We start from the raw sequence: 23,252 nt of genomic DNA, 5'->3' as shown, positions 1-23,252 counted from the left end.
GGCAAGAGATACTTCGTCCCACCTACACTTGTAAATTTCCCTCTGTCATGCAGGGCTCATCACACTACCTTAGGATTTTGTCACCTCGAGGTTTGACTGCTGCTGTGTCCTCTGCCTTGGTTGACGGCGAAAGAGCCCTGGAATACTCAGCTAGTACAGAACGTGACAGCTTGTCTGTTTAGCAATGCCAGCCACACGGAGCACATTATACCGATGCTCTGCGCATAGCTCTGGCTTCCAACAGCCATTCGAGGTGTTCATTTTAATTTATAAAGCTCTCCATGGCCTAGGACTTGTAAGTTATATGATGTTCTCATTTCCTATCCTGGCAGTTAAGGCGTTTACTAGGTAGCTCCTAAGATGCTATGATGAACTCAAAGTTACAGGTCCTGGACCCTACATCATTCAGTTTCATTCTCTGACTTGAAAAGAACTCATTTTGCACAATATAGAATTTCCTGGAAAATGTGAGTCCTTAATTTAGGTTCTATAAATAGTGTTTGATTGTGGAAGAGACAGAGTCTAGCAAAACACAATTATTTCAGTCTTCATGAGTAGTGGAAATAATCTTTCAGCAGCAGGTATCTATAACAAAAATTACCCCCAAAATGAAATTAACAGAATAGCAAAAGCCAGCTTAAATGTACTGCAGTTCATTATGGTTACATTTAGCAAACATGTTTGAATGCTGAGTATGATTAAGATACTGCATTATAAACTACAAGACACTGCAGCCAATTATATAAAACTATACTGTTATAAAGTGGATAATTGTAACAAATATAGAAAAATAATATTGAATTGCTACTTTTACATTGGAATTATATTGTATCTCTCCAAATAAATTGTTGCTTTCGTAGACTATAGAAAGACATACATGTCTCAGGATAACAAACTTGCCTGGATTTCAAGCAACTAAGAAATCTGGTAGCTAAATTCAATGTGAAAAACAAAAGTAAATTAGCTTGAGTATTCCTAACATGTAGCACACATATACTGTGTGCATGTCTAATTTTCTCAATCAGAGATTACTGATTAGAAGAAAACAAGGCCTTAGCAGGTGTTCTGTTCCAAATCTGTGCCTTTTCCGGAGGCATGCATTTCAAATTCTTCCATGTCCTGAAAAAGAAAAGTGGGTAAATTAAAGATTACATTTCCCTTACCAGAATCTAGCATACATGGGACTTGTGCTTACTTCTAAACATGAGTTAATTTAAAGACTACATTTGTCAATAAAAAATATGTTTTACAAAAATGGCTGGGGAAACTGCAATAGGCAAAATGAAGACACATACACATTTCTTGATTTTAATGATAATAAAACTCTGTTCTCTCTAGTCAGAAGTGGGAATAGTAAGCAGATATTTTAAACTGTCAGTGAGATGACTTTTGCAAAGATCATCACTTTAAAATAGAAAAAAAGTATATAAATAGAAGGAATGTTTATTTTAATAAATTTCAAGTATTAAAAGACTCAGGTTATCATACAACAAGAGTGCAGATCTACTCCAAAGTCCCTCCCATTTTGGTCATGCCTGTCTTCTTTCCTTTCAGTGTCTGTCATTGCCTGTGGTTTTCTCTTTGCAGAATCAAAAATAGTTTTATATGTGGCTTTCTGATTATCTTCAGTCAGACTTATCTTTCAGTAGATGCTTCTCCAGAAGTGATGGGAATATTATATTGACAAAATACACCCTTCAGCACTTCTGCCTGACGTTTATTAGGCTATCCATTTAAATTTCAGGCTTCCCTGGTGGCTCAGACAGTAAAGAATCTGCCTGCAATGCAGGAGACCCTGGTTAGATTCCTGAGTCAGGAAGATCCCCTAGAGAAGGGAATGGCTATCCACTCACGTATTCTTGCCTAGAGAATCCCAAGGACAGAGGAGCCTGGTGGGGTATAGTCCATGGGGTCGCAAAGAATCGGACACGACTGAGTGACTAACACTTTGTTTCATATTTAAGTTTCAGTTTGGGTATCATCTGTTTTCCACATAGAGCCGACACTGACAGAAAAACTGACTAATAATTACTATTGCTTCCAATGGCCAAACAATGACTCCTCTCTAGAGCTGCATTATTAGAGGTCGTATTATGACATTGCATGTTTATAAACATGCACGCAAGTAACTAATCAAATTTGTTCTGTTGCAACATTAACAGTCTCAAGGTGTACTATATTTTACTACTATATTTTTCTTGTAACATATGCTGCTGCTGCTGCCACCGCTAAGTCGCTTCAGTCGTATATCTAATAGCAAAACAGCAGCTGAAGGGGGAGAGGGAATTTTAGAAGTACATAATCTTGAATACTAACTTCCCCAAAGCCCCGTTCCTGTGTACTGCTGTTGACCCACTACAAAAACAGTATTGATTTCTGATTAAAAATATACCATTAAAATGTATTCAGATGAATGGGCAAAGAAGATGTAGTGTATATATATATATATATATATATATATATATATATATTTTTTTTTTTTTTCCCCCCAGTGAAGTGCTATTCAACCAAAAACATGTTGCCATTTGAGACAACATGAATGGACTTTGAAGGTATTATGCTAAGTAAAATAGGTCAGAATGATAAAGATAAATGCCATATGATTTCACTCATGTAGAATCCACAGAAGTAGAACAAATGAACAAAAAATATAAAACAAAAACAAACTTATACATGCAAAGATCTGATTAGTGGTTACCAGAGGGAAAGGGGTTAGGTCATGGGTGAAATGGATGAAGAGGTTCAACTGCGTGGTCATGGCTGTCAGCTAGACTTGTGATAGTGATCACTCTGTAGTGTATACATTGTCAAATTATGATGCTCTACACCTGAAACATGCAAAATTAAATTTAAAAAGAATCAATTATTTTTATGAATAAATGGTGAAGGCATTACAGCTAATAAGATGGCAGTAGCTGACCAGTATCTTTCAAAAATATATCTAGAGATGTTTAAGTAAATACTCTGGATTTAGTCTCATAACTTTAATCCCCAATGAATAATAATGGCCATTATTTTTAGAGCATTTACTCAATATATTAGGAACTATGCTAAGTATTTTATGTCTACCATCAGTTATTATTGGTAAGTTGCTATAAGCAGGAATATATTCTACACACAAATCTTGGGCAGAGTCACACAGCTGATTGCTTTAGATTTGAACCCAGACAATCAGATGGAAGAATCTGGTTTGAAATCATTTCAGTACAGAACTCTGTATATAATACATAGCTTTCATAGCCTCTTAATTCTTTTAACTAAAAAGCAATGATTTATTTTTCATATTATTATCTTTCATCACTATGATAATCCTACTTACTAACTTAATTTTGTTTTGTCCTTACTATTCCTTTTATTTATGTAACAATTCACTGATATATTCTTATTGGGAAAGATTTAAACAATAGTTATAAAAGATTAAGGCTCCTGCTCACCTCTCCATTCCAAGTTCTCATCTGAAAGAAAACATATGTTAAAATTCTGTCCTATTCTTCCAGTCTTCTTCTTTCTGTTCTTCTTTCAGTCCATTTGCTAAGAACTAACACAAGTATATGTAGAAATATTTTATGAAAACACAATTACATTACGCTTATCCTTCCAGTACTCTTAACTACCTAACACATATGCATATATATACATAGAAATATTATTTTCATATAATCATAATTATTCTATACCCATTCTTCCATTATTTTTTAATAATTACATACCTTATACTTTTCTTATAAGTAAATATGGGTCTTCCACATTTTTTAGCTTTTGTCCAATATTTCATAGTTTAGATTACCACATTTATTGAATCCCTCACATATTCACAAATATATAGGATATCTTCACTCTTCTTTTGCTATTATAAACAATTCTGAAAGTGAGATCCTTATACATATTACTACTATACACATATGTGAGTCTTTCTCTAAAATGGATTCCTAGAAATGGGATGGACTTGCTCAGTCCAAGAACATATATGTGTGTGTGTACACACACACATACACATATGTATACACATATACTTGATTTAAAAAACTTTGATAGCTACCACTCAACTGGTCTTCCAAAAGATTTTTACCCTGTATACTCTAAACAACACTGTAATGAAAACACATAGTTTTCCGCATGCTTACAAACACTAAAATTTGTTAGTTTCAGCTTTGTGCTGTTTTTTTCTCTTTTGCTAATCTGGTGGGAAATTTTATTTAATTGTTTTATTTTCCCTCTTTCTGAATACTGGAGAGAAAATTTCTGTTCATTGGTAAAATAGAAATGTTTTCTTTCTCTAACTTCATACCTTACTAGATATGACCCAGACGTAACATATTCAGGTAATATAGTGATTTCTTTTACATTTCATATTTTGGCAATGTTTAAGTATTAAAAGGTTTAGGTTAAAATATAGATTTACAGCTTCTCTTTTAAAAGATCATAAGATCTAGCAACACTAATCCTATTCTCCTTAGTGACACAATGCATTGATGCCAAGCAGTGGCTGTATCCCCTAGATGGAGTGTGTCTTCTCCCAACTGCCCTCAGGTGGCCTGTGTTTCTCAGCTATTTCTCGGAGACATTGACTTGGCTACCCTGAACCAACTATTCCTCAAGCATATAAAATTTTGACATAATTTGTTAAAATTGAAAGTTAATATTCTCTTTGCTTTTGTTATTAACCTAATGAATCATCAAGCCTACTTCATTTGCAAAATATAAGTGGAAAACAAGGTATTGTCAGATGTTCCCTTCCAAAAATATGTTTTTCTATAGATAGTTTAGATCCATCCCTTTGGGGTTTTTTTAGAGGATACAAATTGTTTTAATGTATAACTAAATAATATTTGAAAAACATTTTTATGTGTAAAAAAAAGAATAGACTAACTCCAGATGCAACTGAATACATTTGAATTAGACATTTTCACTGAGTCAATATAATATTTTAAGCCTGACACTTATTTTAAAATGAAATATCAAAAAATTATTTTATATGATAGTTTAAATACTCATGGACTATTACATATTAAATTATCCTCTTAAATAATACCTTGGACAATTGCCTCATTAAACTACAAAGTACCTCTCAACAATATGTTTTGCTGAAGCCTTCACAACTCTGCTTACATTAGGCATGTGAAGGCACAGGAATTGCCTTTCATCTACCAACCAAAGTTGGCTCTTGGAAGGAGATTCCCTCAATTGTAGGCAAGTATACTGCTCTACTTGCAAATGGTTCCTCTGTCTATATGTGGACAGTGGTCTCCGTGCCTGGGAGCAGCTACTTGTAACCTAACCAAAAGGAAGACCTGGTCAGTGGAATCAAGGACAGGACCATTTCACTCCATTGTTCTCTTTTTCCTATGATACATACACTTTTACCATAATTTTTTTTAATTCTAAGCAATTATATTTCAATGCAAGATTTGTGAGTTGGCAATTCCATGTGTATAGGTATCATTATCGCTATCTAGAATAATTATTCCAACTGCTTTTGAATTTATTGTTTATCAAATACTCATTAGCATCTTTATGTGCCAGAGACTGTACTAAGTGACAGTTATAAAAGGGTGAACAAAAACACTAGATTCCTGCCATTGTGTGACTTATCTGCCATCATGTGACTATCTGAATAGGTAAGAGATAAGAATCAAATAGATAAGAAACAATAAACAAATGTATCCTTACTGAATTAATTATCCAGCTCATCAATAAATAAATTATTTCCAATAATGACAAGGTACTGTGAAGCAGGGCAAAGTGTCTGAGAAAGATAAGATGGTGTAGAGAATGGGGAACAAACATAAATAAACATCTCAAAAATTATTTTAAACAACCCATCTCTAGAGAACCATCCCCAATTACAGGTACCACCATTCCATAACGACATTTATAAAGTAAAATTATGCACTTACATGAAAGAAACATAATAGTAAGGGATTGGGAGAACATACCATACAAAGAATAGCTGAAAGATATGGTGATATTTGGACTGAAAAATAAAATAATAAAAGGAGAAATATGACACTTAGGTTTAGACATGTTGAAAGTTGTCATGAAATAAAAGGAACAGAATAATGTTATGTTTCATATAGGCAGAACTAGGCTAGGATTGAGCAACTAAGAGCACACACACACACAGGCTAGGAATAATAGGAAAAAAGTAAAATTAGTACATGATTTATTGGATCATCACCTTGTACCCAGCACTAGATGATGTTTTGCAAATAACTACTAATTAATATTGTTGTGATTTCTTGAGATTTTTCTCTTTTTAAATTATTTATTTTAATTGGAGGCTAATTACTTTACAATATTGTAGTGGTTTTTGCCATACATTGACATGAATCAGCCATGGGTGTACATATGACCCCCATCCTGAACCCCTCTCCTCCTCCCTCCCATCCCATCCCTCAGGGTTGTCCCAGTGCCCTGGCTTTGAGTGCCCTGTCTCATGCATCAAACTTGGACTGGTCATCTATTTCACATATGGTAATACACATGTTTCAATACTATTCTGTTAGGTCATCTCACCCTCGCCTTCTCCCACAGATTCCCAAAGAGATTTTTCTTTTATTGCTCTTATCAGGGCACTGAGACCAATGAAGTTTTTTTAAAAAATGTTCAGATTCATACAGATAGTGAATGGTGAAGCTGGAATTTGGCTTTGGGTTTTCTCCATAGCAGCCTTCCCCAATGGCTCAATCTGCCTGCAGTGCAGAAGACACAGGAGATGAGGGTTTGATCCCTGAGTTGGGAAGATCTGCTGGAGATGGGAATGGCAACCCACTCCAGTATTCTTGTCTGGAGAATCCCATGGACAGAGGAGCCTGGTGGGCTGTAGTCCATGGGGTCGCAAAGAGTTGGACACAACTGAAGCAACTAAGCAGCAGCTGCAGCTTGTTCACAGCAAATGTTCTTTCCTCTGCATCCTGATAGCTTTTGATTTTAGCTTAATAAAAAACATAACTTTTTAACATCTAAAACTTACTTCACTTGGTGAAGTAGTGGACTTCCTATAATAGGAGCTGTTACTGAAGAGATCCCTTAGGTGGGATTCTTGTACTGTGTGGAGAGTAACTTCTAAGGTCTCCTATAATCCTAAGAGACTGCAGTTTTCACTGACTGAATTAGGAAGTCATCGTCTACAGCACCCTCCCCAATTATTAGCACAGTTTACTTCACAGGATTAGCAAATCATCACCTATTAAAGATCTGAACCCTGCAGGATTTGAAAGTCTACTCCATAAATGGGCAGCCCTGAAGTAGAATAAGAGTACTGTATTAGACACCAAAGGGAAGTGGGCTAGCCTCAAAAGAAAACTTCACCTAGTTCACAGCTTTGACTAGGACCAGATTGCAAAACACCTTCCCGATTCTGGTATGGTTTTCATTTTCCAAAGTTGCAATTCCCTAGTGTAGTCAAGTTTAGCATTTTAGACTCAGCAAGGGTGAAAAAATCTTTTGTAATAACAGGGGGTTTTGTTTTGACTCATTTTGTTACTATTTCTCAAATAGGACACAGATAGGACATTTCACATTGCTTTTATCAATCAGTCATGCCTGGTGTTTCCACATTAGGTAAAATTCTCAAAAGCCACACATCTTCAGTTGAGTTAGTGGTTCTTTCCAGTTGACAACACTTAACATATGCCCTTAAACCTTAGTTTTGTGTCTGAGTTTTCAATTCAAACTAAAATTAACATTAAATGTTCAGTGGAATTTCATAGTTTGATTTTGTGCTGTTGTGTTGGATGCCAAAGTACCTCTTTTTATTGGCTTTAAATGTATATGCTGTTAACAACATCCAGTGACTAGTTCTGACATGTCATTGGACTGGTTCAAAGCTGCTAAGTCCCTTCAGTCATGTCTGACTCTGTGTGACCCCATAGACGGCAGCCCACGAGACTCCCCCGTCCCTGGGATTCTCCAGGCAAGAACACTGGAGTGAGTTGCCATTTCCTTCTCCAATGCATGAAAGTGAAAAAGTGAAAGTGAAGCTGCTCAGTTGTGCTGACTCTTAGAGACCCCATGGACTGCAGCCTACCAGGCTCCTCCATCCATGGGATTTTCCAGGCAAGAGTACTAGAGTGGGTTGCCATTGCCTAGCTTTAATTTTATTTACTTACTTTCTCTTTGGCAAGGTTAAATAATCTAGTTGCTGTAGTTTCTCATTATTACCCTTGTAAGTCCTATCATAGCTTCAAACACACTGTTCCTTTCTTTGGCCTCTTAATTACATCTTCTATGTAAGATGGGTGACACTGAAGTTGGGCCTCAGTTAACTAATGAGATTGGACTAAATCGTGGCCCAGGGTAACTTGGCTTGCTAATTCCTCAAATTTAGTAGTGCTGGTTTAAAAACTCAAAGTGATGTAAAAGAGGGGAAATTAAGGTGATTTGCCTTTAGTTCCACTTCAGTTTGGGAACCTGACATTAAAGAGGCCAACTAGAATCTAAATTAACATTAATTTTACAATTAATGAGAAGACAGAATGGGGAGAAATCTTCAGAAAGACTATCAATGCATTTTTGTATTTTCTATCATTCTCCAAACTTTAATTTGTGAAGATATGTTTCATCACACTTTCAAATTAGCCTAGATTCTATACATTTTTTCTTTTTCATTAATTTTGCCTGTAAGGTATACAGCTGCCAAATATTTCATGTAACAATTTTATACCATCATTCATATAAAATAAAAATACTGGGTTTAGTATTTTCTAAACTCAGCACATGAACACACATACACACACGCACATACACACACACATATATATAGTGATTTAGTAAAAAGTATTTCTGCAAAGACTGTTAGCAAATATCATGCTGGCATTATTAATATAATAAATAGTGTTTTATTATTGCTAGTTATATGTAAAACACTAAGCTACATATATGAAAAATAAAGTCATATTGCTGTCCTCAAATTTGCAAATTATTTCACCCATAGAAGCAGTGTCAAAATAAGTAGTAGGGAAGCTAGAAACATCATTATTATTCATTTAATCAGAAAGTATATGTTGATTCTTTACTAAGTGCTCTGTTAGGTCATAGGAACATTAGTTCAGTTCAGTCACTCAGTCATGTCCAGCTCTTTGAGACCCCATGGACTGCAGCACACCAGGTTTCCCTGTCCATCACCAACTCCCGGAGCCTACTCAAACTCATGTCCACCAAGTCAGTGATGCCATCCAACCGTCTCATCCTCTGTCATCCCCTTCTCCTCCCACCTTCAATCATTCCCAGCATCAAGGTCTTTTGAAATGAGTCAGGTCTTCGCATCAGTTGGCCAAAGTATTGGAGTTTAAAACTGCTCCTGCAATTAAAATGCTTACCTTCTTGAAAGGAAGCAGAAATAAACAAATGATTTATAAAACTATGGGTTTTAACAGTTATTCTCAAAGGGTGATTTGCTGAACAGTAGCATTAGCAACCACTGGAAACTTAGACATGAAAATTCCCAGTTTTCACTAGAGACCCATTGAATCAGAATCTCTCCAGAGGATTTTTATAAAGTTTGAAAACCTCTGTGCTACAATTTTAGATGTTCCAAAGTGGGTAAAATTTATGACTAGAGATGCTGTTCCCTGCTGCTACTGCTGCTGCTAAGTCACTTCAGTTGTGCGATTCTGTGCGACCCCATAGACGGCAGCCCACCAGGCTCCCCGGTCCCTGGGATTCTCCAGGCAAGAGTACTGGAGTGGGGTGCCATTGCCTTCTCCGGATGCTGTTCCTTAGGGGATCTTTAATAATGTAACACAGAAAGCATCAAGTCTCTCAGAAAATGATGATCCATTTTCAGGTCCTTCCTCTGGTGGGATAAGACTTTTTCTAACAATGGAGCTTTAAGGTATGTATTAAAGTAGGCTATGGTGATGTCCATCAGAAAAATCCTGTTCCAAGATGGGAGGGTAATTGTAACCAGCAAGTAGGTAACTGGAACCATATATTTTTAAAGTTTACATTAGAATTCCTAAGATCTGATAGTGTGAAATATGAAGTGCCTTCATCCCATCTGGCAGTGTTAGGTTGGCAATCAATGCAGCTATACTGGCCAGTGGTCAAGAGAGCACACTAGTTCTGTACCTATGCAACTCTACATGAACAGAAGTAGACCGAAGAGAAGGTACTGGCTTGACTACTGTTGCTATTGCCATCTGGACTGGCACAATGTCTCAACATAACATCCCTTTCAAAAGTAAAATAAATTATAGGTGTAAAGGTAGTGAAGAAGGAGTAGTAAGTAGCTAATGGTAAAAGAAGGATTTAGTCAGTTTTACAGTGAGGAAAATCCAATATTATCTTGTCTACTCAAGACACCCATGACAAGAGATGATGATGTTTCTTAGCTTAGCTATGCCATGTGTCTGAGAGAATGAAGCTATTCCTGCTTTTGGAAACTTGTTTTTGGAAATGTGCAAGATTGATAGAAGCCTGAAAACCTCAGTAGCTTCACTCTGGGAGATGCTTTTGCTCATATGTTATGATAGCCTGTATTATTTATTAATGAATATAGTAATATTTTTGACTGTTTTCTTCAGATTGTGTCTACTACCATAAAGTCACATGTTTTAACAGTAGTACTGTTGGTGGGATTATAATATGATATTGATGGTCAAATGTACCAGGAAACTAAATTAGAACTTCATCAGGATATAATACTGTTAGAAAATGGCTGGCCTGATAAAGAACTACATTTAGTTAACCATCAGCTAAACAGTTCTACAGAAATGTATCACAAGATAAAAACAGCAGTAGATCAAAAGACAAAAATATGAAAATGAATGTGATGGTTTCATAATATGAATTAGTTTTTTTTCTTAAAATCTATTCCTGCCTCTGGGCTTTCCTGGTGGCTCAAACAGTAAAAAATCTGCCTGCAATGTGGGAGACCTGTTTTTGATCCCTGTGTTGGGAAGATCCCTTGGCGGAAAGCATGGCAACCCACTCCTGTATTCTTGCCCAGAGAATCCCAGTGGACAGAGGTACCTGTCGGGCTACAGTCCATGGGATCGCAAAGAATTGGACATGACTGAGCGACAAAGCACACATTTCCTACCCTTACTGTGTCTCTTCCAAAAGTTGGGTATATTTATAATGATACTATTGCCATGTCTGTCATAAATGTTACATTACATGGAGATTCTCAATCAAACTTGATTATTTTGCTCTAGGAGAGCCTTGGCCAAAGGCCAGTTGTGGCCTATGTAGTAAAGAGGTCTTGCCCCTGGAAAGGTCTCAACTTTGCCTTCAGTTTCTACTGAATAATCTATGTGATACCTGGTAGAAGCATCCTTGTTGAGTGTGGGGACTGGTCACCCTGGTCTTAGGGTGAGACCAGCCACACTGAACTGTCCTAGGAAACAAGCTGGATATACCAAGCAGACCAGCAGTATAACTTAGGGTGAGGACTTTGAATCATACAGCATGAGTCAGCCTGGAGAATGAGAGCTACTATGTGGGAAGGCGGTTAATTCATTGTTCCTACAGAATGAAGTCCTAATACAAATTTTGAACATCCAAACTTGGCTGAACTTTCCTGGTTGGCAATACCTCATGGATATTGTCACACATCAATGCTGAAAAAGTAACACATCTTGACTCCTTGGAGAGAGGACAATGTAAGCTTCATATTTGGAAACTTACTGGGCTGTGCTCTATGCATCCCTTCCTTTGACTGATTTTAATCCTATCAGTCCATATCCTTTTCCTGTGATAAATTACAATTGTGAGTGTAATAGTTGTCAATGAATTCTGTGAGTACTTAAGTGAATTATCAAGCCTGAGAGTAGTTTTGGGAACCCCTGATCTTGTAATTGGTGTCAGAAATGAGGGTGGTATTAGAGATGACACCTTCCAAATGTATAGTTGGTCCTGATTCCTTGAAATTCTTTACTTTTTGTTGTTGCTTTTGAATTTCTATATTTTTAAATGTGTGATATTCCCATTCTACATTGTGAGACCTGTGGTTTTTGGCATTTAGTTTCATGTATATATATATATATATATATATATATATATATAAAAACTCCAAATGAAAGAGTCCATCTAGGCATTTATAGAGAGGTATCTGGATTGTGTAGAGGTTACATTTTAAAAAAAAATACTATAAAAATTGAGTTGCCCTAGAACCAGCAGGGCTGAGAAACAGCTTGTGTGGGTATATTCGATACCACTGGGGCAAAGAATAAAGAGCTGGGAGCCTGGGGGACATGCAACTCCTACACTTGAGGAATGCCACTGGGAGCTTTCCTGGGTTATCATGACGTGTGTGTGTGTGTGTGTGTGTGTGTGTGTGTGTATTCAAATGCCAGCTGTACACAAGAGGATCAGCTGTCTATCCTAAGACCTGATTTTCATGAGTAGCTACAGTGTATAACTGCAGTGAGAGCAATTCTTGACAAGACTTAGCCAGGTCACTAAGCCTTCCTTGACTTAGTTAATTGGGATAGTGTCTACCTTGCCAACTTTAACAATGTTATTGTAAGGCTCAAAGGACATGATGTCAAGCCAATTTATAAACTGTAAAGTCCCATGTAAAAGTAAGTTATTAATATTCTGTCTTTGACAATGTGTCTCTCATTTGCTTTTCTCACAGGAACCCTAAAACTGCCTCAACCACATGCATTGGAGAAAATGTGTATTGTTCAGTTTCATTTGTTTACACTTCTCAGTGGGATTTGATTTGAAGGAAATCAAAAACAAATTTGATTTTGTTGCTTTAAAATACTAAAAACATTTCCTAAAAATAGAACGGAAAAAATGTGGCATGTGATTAGTACTTATATAGTTTTCTTTTTAAGTTTAAATCCCTTTCTTCTAGTACATGACTTCAATGCTTGTGGCTTTTTTCTGTAGTAAAGCCTTATTTTACAGATTTTATCCCATGACTATGTTCCAAAAATTGTATTAGATGACCTAATTCACTTATTGGATTCCCTGGAGGCTCAGTGGTAAGGAATCTGCCTCCCAAACTGCAGGAGACACAGGTTCAACCCCTGGGTTGGGACAATTCCCTCAACAAGGAAATGACAACCAATTCTGGTATTCTTGCCTGGGAAATCCTATGGACAGAGGAGCCTGGTGGGTATAGTCCATGGGGTTGCAATGAGCTGGACACAACTTAGCAACTAAAAAACAGTTCATTTATTAAAATACATCTATTAAACACATATTTATTGGGTTCTGTCCATATATGATACGCTTTACTTGAGGCCTCTTGTGAAAGAAAAGACTTGGTTCCTACTCTCAAGGAGTTTAGAGTCTAATGAAGAGAACACTATTCAGAAAAATACCCGGAGGTATTTTTCTTAACAAGATATAGACAAAGTGCAGTGAGAGCTTAGAGGGAACAAATAAAACTTCCCCCAGATTATCAAAGAGAGAGTCACAGGCTAGGCAGAGGAGACACTGTGGGCCTGACAAATTCTGGAGACCTCAAGGCTGTGATTTTGAAAAAAGAGAGCCTCAAGGGAAATTAAGGAGAAGGGACAAGAGTAGACAGCAGGCACAGTGGTTTTTTGTGCTAAGCCAAGGATTTTAGATTTCATTCTGAATCTAAGCAGAACTGTTGAAGAATTTTGAACATGATAGTGATTCATTCCCAACCTCTTTGGGTTTTAAAATGCATAATGTGAATCAACATTTGTCTTATCTTTGACATCATATTTCATTTCAATCAAAGAAGTATATGTTCACTAATAATCAGGGAAAAGCAAATCAAAATGACAGTGAGATACTACTCGCACCTGTCAGAATGGCTATCATGGAAAAGGCAGCACATAGCAAGTGCTGGCTGGAGAAGGCAATGGCACCCCACTCCAGTACTCTCGCCTGGAAAATCCCATGCACAGAGGAGCCTGGTAGGCTGCAGTCCATGGGGTCGCTAAGAGTCAGACACGACTGAGCGACTTCACTTTTCACTTTCATGCATTGGAGGAGGAAATGGCAACCCACTCCATTGTTCTTGCCTAGAGAATCCCATGGACAGAGGAGCCTGGTGGGCTGCAGTCCATGGGGTCACACAGAGTCAGACACGACTGAAGTGACTTAGCAGTAGCAGTAGCAGCACCAACAAGTGCTGGCAAGGATGTGGAGAAAAGGGTATCTTTGTGCACTATTAGCAGGAATATAAATTAATACAGTTGCTATGGAAAACAGTATGATTGTCCTTCGGAAAAACAATAGAACTGCCATGAGATCAATAATTTCAATTCTGGGTATTTACCTGAAATAAACAAAAAAACTAATTCACAAAGATATTTGCACCTCTATGTTCACTGCAGCATTATTCACAATAGGCAAGCTATGGAGGTAGCCTAAGTAGGCACCAATGGATGAACTGATAAAGAATTCTGTGTGTGCTCAGTTGCTCAGTCCTGTCCAGTTCTTTGCAACCCCATGGAATGTAGCCCATCAGTCTCCTCTGTCCATGGAATTTTCTAAGCAAGGATACTGGAGTGGTTTGCCATTTCCTTCTCCAGAGTATCTTCTTAACCCAAGGGTCAAACCTGCATCTCATGTGTCTCCTACATTGGCGGGCAGATTCTTTACCACTGTGCCACCTGGGAAGTCCAAAGAATATTACTCAGCCATAAAAGAGAGAATGAAATCTTCCTGTTTGTGATAACATGGATGGACCTATATGGTGTTATGCAAGACAGAGGAAGACAGGTATCATATCATTCCACTTATGTGGAATCAAAAAACAAAACAAGTGGGCAAACATAACAAAAGACAGATACAGAGAAGAGCCTAGTGTTTGCCAGTTGGGAAGGGAGTTGGCAGTGAAGAGTGGGTGAAATGGGTGAATGGGATGAAAAGGTGTACATTTCCAGTTATAAAACAAGTCATGAGGATCTGATATGCACCATGGTGACTAGAGTTGATAATACTGTACTGTGTGTTTGAATGGGCTTCCCTGGTGGCTCAGACAGTAAAGAACCCACCTGCAATGAGGGAGACCTGGGTTCGATCCCTGGATTGGGAAGATCCCCTGGAGGAGGGCATGACAACCCACTTCAGTATTCTTGCCTGGAGACTCCCCATGGACAGAGGAGCCTGGTGAGTTGCAGTCCATGGGGTTGCAAAGAGTCGTACACGACTGAGCGACTAAGCACAGTTTATTTGAAAGTTGTTAAAAGAGTGACTCTTAAATATTCTTACCACAAAAAAGGAATGATAATTATGTAAAGTGATGGAGGCACTAACTAATCCTCTTGTGTAAGAATTGGTAATATGTAAGGTATCAAATCAACATTGTGTACCTTAAACTTATATAATGTCATATGTCAATTGCATTTAAATAAAGTTGGGAAAATAATTTATCTTAAAAATTCTTGTGGATTTGACATTCTATAACTTAGGATAATTAGCAGTTATTTCCATTGTTTACCAGACAGTAAAACTGAGTTCCAGGGAAACGCACTGTTTCTCTTATGCCTTAAGACAATCCCATCTGCCACCCCAAAACACATACACAGACACACACACAGTGTGACTTCTGCCTGAGTCACTTGTTCAGTTTGCATAGCATAGACCTGCTCCTTGGGTAAGCACTCGGCCTAAAGCGCTCCTCCAAGGTGGCTTTGTCCTCTTGTTACTCTGACCGTAGAAAGGCTTTTCTCATCTGTCCATCAGCTTTCTTTTATAATTGCATCATCACACTTCGTTTCTTTGTATTCAGGCTCTGGCCACTGATCACCATCTGTAAGAAAAGAACCTCCTTTTTCCATTATGATACAAACAGTCCAGTCCCTTTATTCTTTTTTTTTTCTTTCAGCATATACTCTTACTCCCCCTCCCCTTTTTCTCACTCTTACTGTCTATTCTTTTATCACAGTTCCTTTTTGCTTGACAGCACCCCATAAAATTCACTGGGGTTAAATCCTTTGATGATGATTCTTCAAGTGCTTTCTTAATTCAAATTGTATGACATTTTTGTTTTAAGTTTGTTTTACATTTTCACTGGATTCAAAGTCTAAAGAATTTTTCACATTGCTTTTATGGTACTTTGTGTTTTTCCTGCCCATTTTAATTGCCTGATTATTGAACAGATCTTCTTCAATTAAACATTTCTAAATTTATCTGGCATGAGCTTTGGTGGAAGAGAAGTGAGCATTGCTAGATGTTAGATCATTAGAAACTGCTTGCTACTGATGGCAATTATGATAAAGTGAGAGACATTTTCCACATTTAAATTTTATGCTTTCTTGGGTTTCCTAAATTTTTCTTTATCCAACAAAAATAAAGAGTTCTCTTAATATTATCAAGGTTTGCATTGATTTGGCTTCATGGGGTGTTTGGTTGGTTGGTCATTTGTTCTTTATTAATTTTAAAAGTTTGAATAATAAATCCATAGAACTGGATTTATTTTTTTTTAATGTGACCTAGGACAAATTACTTCTCTGAATCTTAATTTTCTTATCTGGAAATGGCAAATAAGATCTATTTCATGGATATTTGGAGAGGTCTAAATCAAAGGCAGTATATGAAGCACCAGGCTTATTCTTTGGAATATGTTGTGTTCAATAATTATTAGCTTCTTTCTGTTTTCTTTTTCAGTGAGATTGTTATTTGTTAATATAAAACATTTAGATTTTAAGAATGTACTTTTATTTCTAACTTCAAATTACTTTCATAGATAGCTTTATGATTATGCCAATAATATCTTTTAAAATGACTAACTGGAGAAAAACACAGGATTTTAAAATTAATTTTGAATCTATTAGTTTTTTTTTTTTTTTTTTAACACATAAGCTATCAAAGACCCAGATGTGCACCATATGAGCTGATGAAAAAGTATGTAGGAAGTTGTGATAAAAGCTTTTCTTTTTTGTCTTATCAAATCTTAAATTCAAGGTTACTCTTATACAGCTGATACATATTAAATAGAATATTTTTATTTAAATAAATATGGTTGGTCTAAATATGGAAAAGTTGAACAGAGAATTGAAATATTTCCTCCTAGGAAATGGTAAGGTTGGGTTGGTATCCTGATATTTCTAGAGCATCTCTTCAGTATGAACAGAATATGACAATTAGAGAAAAAATATTTTGGTCATTTTATGTTGTCCCAAATGTAGACTATTGTTTACCGGTAGTCTCTTTTAAAACAAACAAATAAAAACTCTATAGTATATATCTATATGAGTGCCATTGGAAGAATTGTATATCTTTAAAAATATTGGACATAAGTTTCCCTCACCTGAGGAAAAAATTAATAAATTAGTAAAAAGAGATCAAGGGAAGGTAATATTGCAGATGTTGATAGATTCGTATCTATCAGTCATTCCCTGTATCTTTCTGCTAACAGAATCCTAATTTGTGTGGCTTGGCAATGAACTCCATCCCAAGTGATGAAATATGATTGTTTCAGGGAAGGCCATCTTTAGAATTTTGCCTCCTTTCCCAGATGTTCTTGAGCCAGTGGTGGCACCATTCGAGCAATGAGGCATGAGTGGAAGTCTTCTGTGGAGTTTTGGCAAGTTTTTCTTTCTTGTAAAAAGGCACAGAAGAGGAACATGCCCTGCTCCTCTCTTGCTGTGAACAGAAACTTAGACCTAGAGTTTCTGCAGTCAGCTTCCAAGTATAAGGGGAAGAATCAACACACCAAGGATGCTAGAACAAAAAATTAAAATTATCTAATCACTTGTAACATGTTTAAGCTGCTAAACCAACCCTGAAAATAAGCATTTTCAGATATTTTTAAAGCACAATAAATGTCCATATGTTGATTAACTGTGCTATTGCTTAGAAGTTTCTCAAGACATTTCTCAACAACTTGGGAGCCCCAGACCCCTTTCTCCTTCTTGAGGGCCCTGGACCCCATCCTTCTTGAGGAATTACTAAATGACATAAAGGCTTTGTTTTTGTTTGGAGGTTTGTTACTATAACTGTTGCTATTACTGGTGTTTGTTTTGCTTTATTTTTTACAGTGTATGGATGTGAGAGTTGGACTGTGAAGAAGGCTGAGCGCCAAAGAATTGATGCTTTTGAACTGTGGTGTTGGAGAAGACTCTTGAGAGTCCCTTGGACTGCAAGGAGATCCAACCAGTCCATTCTGAAGGAGATCGGCCCTGGGATTTCTTTGGAAGGAATGATGCTAAAGCTGAAATTCCAGTACTTTGGCCACCTCATGCAAAGAGTTGACTCATTGGAGAAGACTCTGATGCTGGGAGGGATTGGGGGCAGGAGGAAAAGGGGATGACAGAGGATGAGATGGCTGGATGGCATCACTGACTCGATGGATGTGAGTCTGAGTGAACTCCAGGAGTTGGTGATGGACAGGGAGGCCTGGCGTGCTGTGATTCATGGGGTTGCAAAGAGTCAGACACGACTGAGCGACTGATCTGATCTGATCTGAAGCACAACTGACTGAAAAATTCAGGTAGCTCTAACAGCTAAAAATTGGAAGCAACCCAAATAGTCATCAACGAGTGCATGAGTAAGAAATTGTAGTATATCACTTCAATAGAATACCACTCATCTAGGAAAGGAAATGAACTATTGACACATACTGCATGGATTAACCTCAAAATCAGTATTCTAGTGAAAGAAACGAGACACAAAGAGCTATATGAGTCAGTTCATATGACATTCTAGAACAAGAAAAACTAACCTAATTAACCTCTTACCTGTTTAGGCATGAAGAAATAGGTATAACTGTGTTTAAGAAAGGAATGAATTTTTTTTTCTTAAATACTGTCCAGGAACATAAACAAATAGACTGTTCCATGCTGTGATTATATTACAATCCATTGTCTTCCCTTTTAATTCTTGGCTTTCTGTTGGTTCTATACATTTACTTTTTAAAAACTTTTTGTTTTGAAACAATTATATAGTTACAGGAAGATTTTAATATATTACAGAAAGGTTCTGTGTGCTCTTCACCCAGTTCCTCGCAAGGGTTACATCCTGTGTAACTATTGCTCTTGTTGTTGTTGAGTGGCTAAGTCCTGTCTGACTCTTTTGCCACCCCATGGAATATCTGTCCATGGGATTTCCCAGGAAAGAATGGTGGAGTGGGTTGCAATTTCCTTCTCTAGAGGATCTTCCTGATCCAGGGACTGAACCTGCATCTCCTGCGTTGGCAGGCAGATTCTTTACCAGTGAGCCACCAGGTATAGCTTAACATTAAAACCAGGAGACTGACACTGGTGCAGTGCATGTGTATAGTTCTATGACATTTTATCACATACATATTTCTGTAACCACCAAAGCAACCAAGATACAGAATTATTCCACCACAGTGGTCTCTCATGCTACCCCTTTATAGTCACAACCGTAATTTTACATTCTTACCAGCAATGTATGTGAAATCCAGTTTCCTCATAGCCTTGCCAGCATTTGACATTGCCACTAAATATATATATTTAAATAGTGGCAATGTCAAATGCTGTAGTGGAGGTGATGGAATTCCAGTTGAGCTACTCCAAATCCTGAAAGATGATGCTGTGAAAGTGCTGCACTCAATATGCCAGCACATTTGGAAAACTCCGCAGTGGCCACAGGACTGGAAAAGGTCAGTTTTCATTCCAATCCCAAAGAAAGGCAATGCCAAAGAATGCTCGAACTACTGCACAATTGCACTCATCTCACACACTAGTAAAGTAATGCTCAAAATTCTCCAAGCCAGGCTTCAGCAATATGTGAACCGTGAACTTCCTGATGTTCAAGCTGGTTTTAGAAAAGGCAGAGGAACCAGAGATCAAATTGCCAACATCCGCTGGATCATGGAAAAAGCAAGAAAGTTCCAGAAAAACATCTATTTCTGCTTTATTGACTATGCCAAAGCCTTTGACTGTTTGGATCACAATAAACTGTGGAAAATTCTAAAAGAGATGGGAATACCAGACTACCTGACCTGCCTCTTGAGAAATTTGTATGCAGGTCAGGAAGCAACAGTTAGAATTGGACATGGAACAACAGACTGGTTCCAAATAGGAAAAGGAGTTCATCAAGGCTGTATACTATCACCCGGTTTATTTAACTTCTATGCAGAGTACATCATGAGAAACGCTGGACTGGAAGAAACACAAGCTGGAATCAAGATTGCCAGGAGAAATATCAGTAACCTCAGATATGCAGATGACACCACCCTTATGGCAGAAAGTGAAGAGGAACTCAAAAGCCTCTTGATGAAAGTGAAAGTGGAGAGTGTAAAAGTGGGCTTAAAGCTCAACATTCAGAAAACTAAGATCATGGCATCCGGTCCCACCACTTCATGGGAAATAGATGGGGAAACAGTGGAAACAGTGTCAGACTTTATTTTTCTGGGCTCCAAAATCACTACAGATGGTGACTGCAGCCATGAAATTAAAAGGCGCTTACTCCTTTGAAGGAAAGTTATGACCAACCTAGATAGCATATTCAAAAGCAGAGACATTACTTTGCCAACAAAGGTTCGTCTAGTCAAGGCTATGGTTTTTCCTGTGGTCATGTATGGATGTGAGAGTTGGACTGTGAAGAAAGCTGAGTGCCGAAGAATTGATGCTTTTGAACTGTGGTGTTTGAGAAGACTCTTGAGAGTCCCTTGGACTGCAAGGAGATCCAACCAGTCCATTCTGAAGATCAGCCCTGGGATTTCTTTGGAGGGAATGATGCTAAAGCTGAAACTCCAGTACTTTGGCCACCTCATGCAAAGAGTTGACTCATTGGAAAAGACTCTGATGCTGGGAGGGATTGGGGGCAGGAGGAGAAGGGGATGACAGAGGATGAGATGGCTGGATGGCATCACTGACTTGATGGACGTGAATCTGAGTGAACTCCAGGAGTTGGTGATGGACAGGGAGGCCTGGCATGCTGCGATTCATGGGGTCGCAAACAGTCGGACACGACTGAGCGACTGATCTGATATATATATATATATATATATATGTATATATATATATATATAAAATCAGTCCTAATAGGTCTGTAATAGCTCGTGATGTTAAACATCATCTCATGTGAATATTTGTTTTTTGTATATCCTCTCTGATAAATTGTCTCCTCCTGTCTTTTGTCAGTTTTCTAACTGAATTTTTCCTTGATCACTTCTTTTCTTTTTTCTCCTTCTTTCCTTTCCTTCTTTCTTTCCTTTCTTCCTTCCTTCAGCTTTAAGTTTTGAGTATAGTTTATATGCTCTAGATACAAATCTCTTTTCAGATGTGTGTTGCCAATACTTCCTCCCAGTTTATAGCTTGTCTTTGCATGCCTTTCTAATAGTTTTTTTGAAGAACAAAGGTTTTCTGTGTTTTGAAGTAGTCCAATGTACATATTTATTTTTAGTGTAATAAGCTATAATTTGGGTTTATATGGATGCCTCTGTCTAAGAAATAACTCTCTTCCATTTTTCTAGTTATTCTTCAAATATCTACCTAGAAAATAAATATTTTTTTATACCTATCTCCTCGAGTAACGAAAATAGAAACAAAAATAAACACATGGGCCCTAATTATACGTAAAAGCTTTTGCATAGCAAAGGAAACTATAAACAAAACCAAAAGACAGCCTGCAAAATGGGAAAAGAAAGTATTTGCAATTAATGGAACATACAAAGGCTTAAGCTCCCATGCAGCTCAATATTAAAAAAAAGAAGAACAACCCAATCAAAAAGTGGGCAGAAAGCCTAAATATATATTTCTCCAAATAAGACATATAAATGGCCAACAAACTCATGAAAAGACACTCAATATCCCTAATTATTAGAGAAATGCAAGTAAAAACTACAAAGAAGTTTCACCTCACCTGAGTCAGAAGGGCCATCATCAAAATGACTACAAATACTAAATGTTGGAGAGGATGTGGAGAAAAGGAGACTTTCCTGTACTGTTGGTGTGGATGTAGATTGGTACAACCACTATGGAAAACAGTATAGAGATTCTTTAAGAAACTAAAGATAGAGGTGCCATATGATCCAACAATCTCATTCCTGGGTGTATATTTGGATAAAACCATAGTTTGAAAAGATACATGCACCTCATTATTCATTACAACACTATTTACCATAGCCAAGACATGGAAGTAATCTAAATGTCCATCAACAGATGAATGGATAGATGTGGTCCATATATACAGTGGACTATTACTCAGCCATAAAAAAGAATTAATGCCATTTGCAGCAAGGTGAATGGACTCAGAAATTATTATGCTAAGTGAAATAAGCCAGACAAAGACAAATATCCTATGATATTGCTTATATGTGGAATCAAAAAAATAAAGAATGATACAAATGAACTCATATACAAGACAAAAATAGACCAACAGACATAGAAAACAAATTTGTGGTCACTAAAGGTGAAAGGGGGAAGGGATAAATTAGGAGTCTGGGATTAATACATACAATAGTGCTATGTATAAAATGACAACCAGCAAGGACCTACTGTATAGCACAGGTAGCTATACTCTATTTTTTTAGTAACCTATAAAGGAAAATAATCTGAAAAATAATAGACAGATAGATATGTATAACTGAATCTCTTTGCTGTATACCTGAAACTAACACAATGTTGTAAATTAACTATACTCTGATAAAATAAAAAAGAAAGGGAAACAGTTTTTCTAAACTATCTAAAGAAAGGTCAATCTAAAAAGTAACCAAGTTACTTTAAATAAGTTTCTACAGTTAGCTTTGGTATCATTTAAACATCAAAAATTAAACATCTATAAATGTATTATCTTTCATGAAAGTGAGAAATCTACCAAAACCAGAATCAATAATCCAAAACTGAAAATAGAATTTTTTTACTCTAGAAAATGTCAGAATACACAGAAGAAAAATGAAAATGTATTAGTGATATACTTTCATTATGTGGTTTTAAAAATTCAAACATACAATTAACTGATTAATATTTTCCAGTGAATTTTTATCCTAATTATATATTAATCTCAAATCTCTCTAATTGAGGTGAACCATTTTTCATGGTGATTTCTGTTTGTTTCTATCATTATTCAAAAACCAATATACAAGGTTCAATATGTTCAATCATCTTTTTATTTACATTTTTTCCTCAACATGTATTTTAGAAATCCAAGTCTACACATTCATTTCTCATTACCCAGGGAAGGTTGGTTCCAGGATCCAGCAGATACAAAAAATCCACGGATGCTCAAGTCACTTATATAAGATAGCATAGTACAGTCAGCACACCATGTCTGCGAGTTGGGAAGGCTAATCATACTTGACAAACTAATAGTGTTACCTAGTCTCTTTAATAGTTATGAAGGTTAAAGACAGGATTTGTTTAAAACACTTTTAACTGAGGCTGCCCCACCAATCTCCACTC

This window comes from Bos taurus, chromosome 4 (genome assembly GCF_002263795.3).
Source record: "Bos taurus isolate L1 Dominette 01449 registration number 42190680 breed Hereford chromosome 4, ARS-UCD2.0, whole genome shotgun sequence".
Lineage (NCBI taxonomy): Eukaryota > Metazoa > Chordata > Mammalia > Artiodactyla > Bovidae > Bos > Bos taurus.
Note: the sequence above shows the minus strand (reverse complement) of the source record.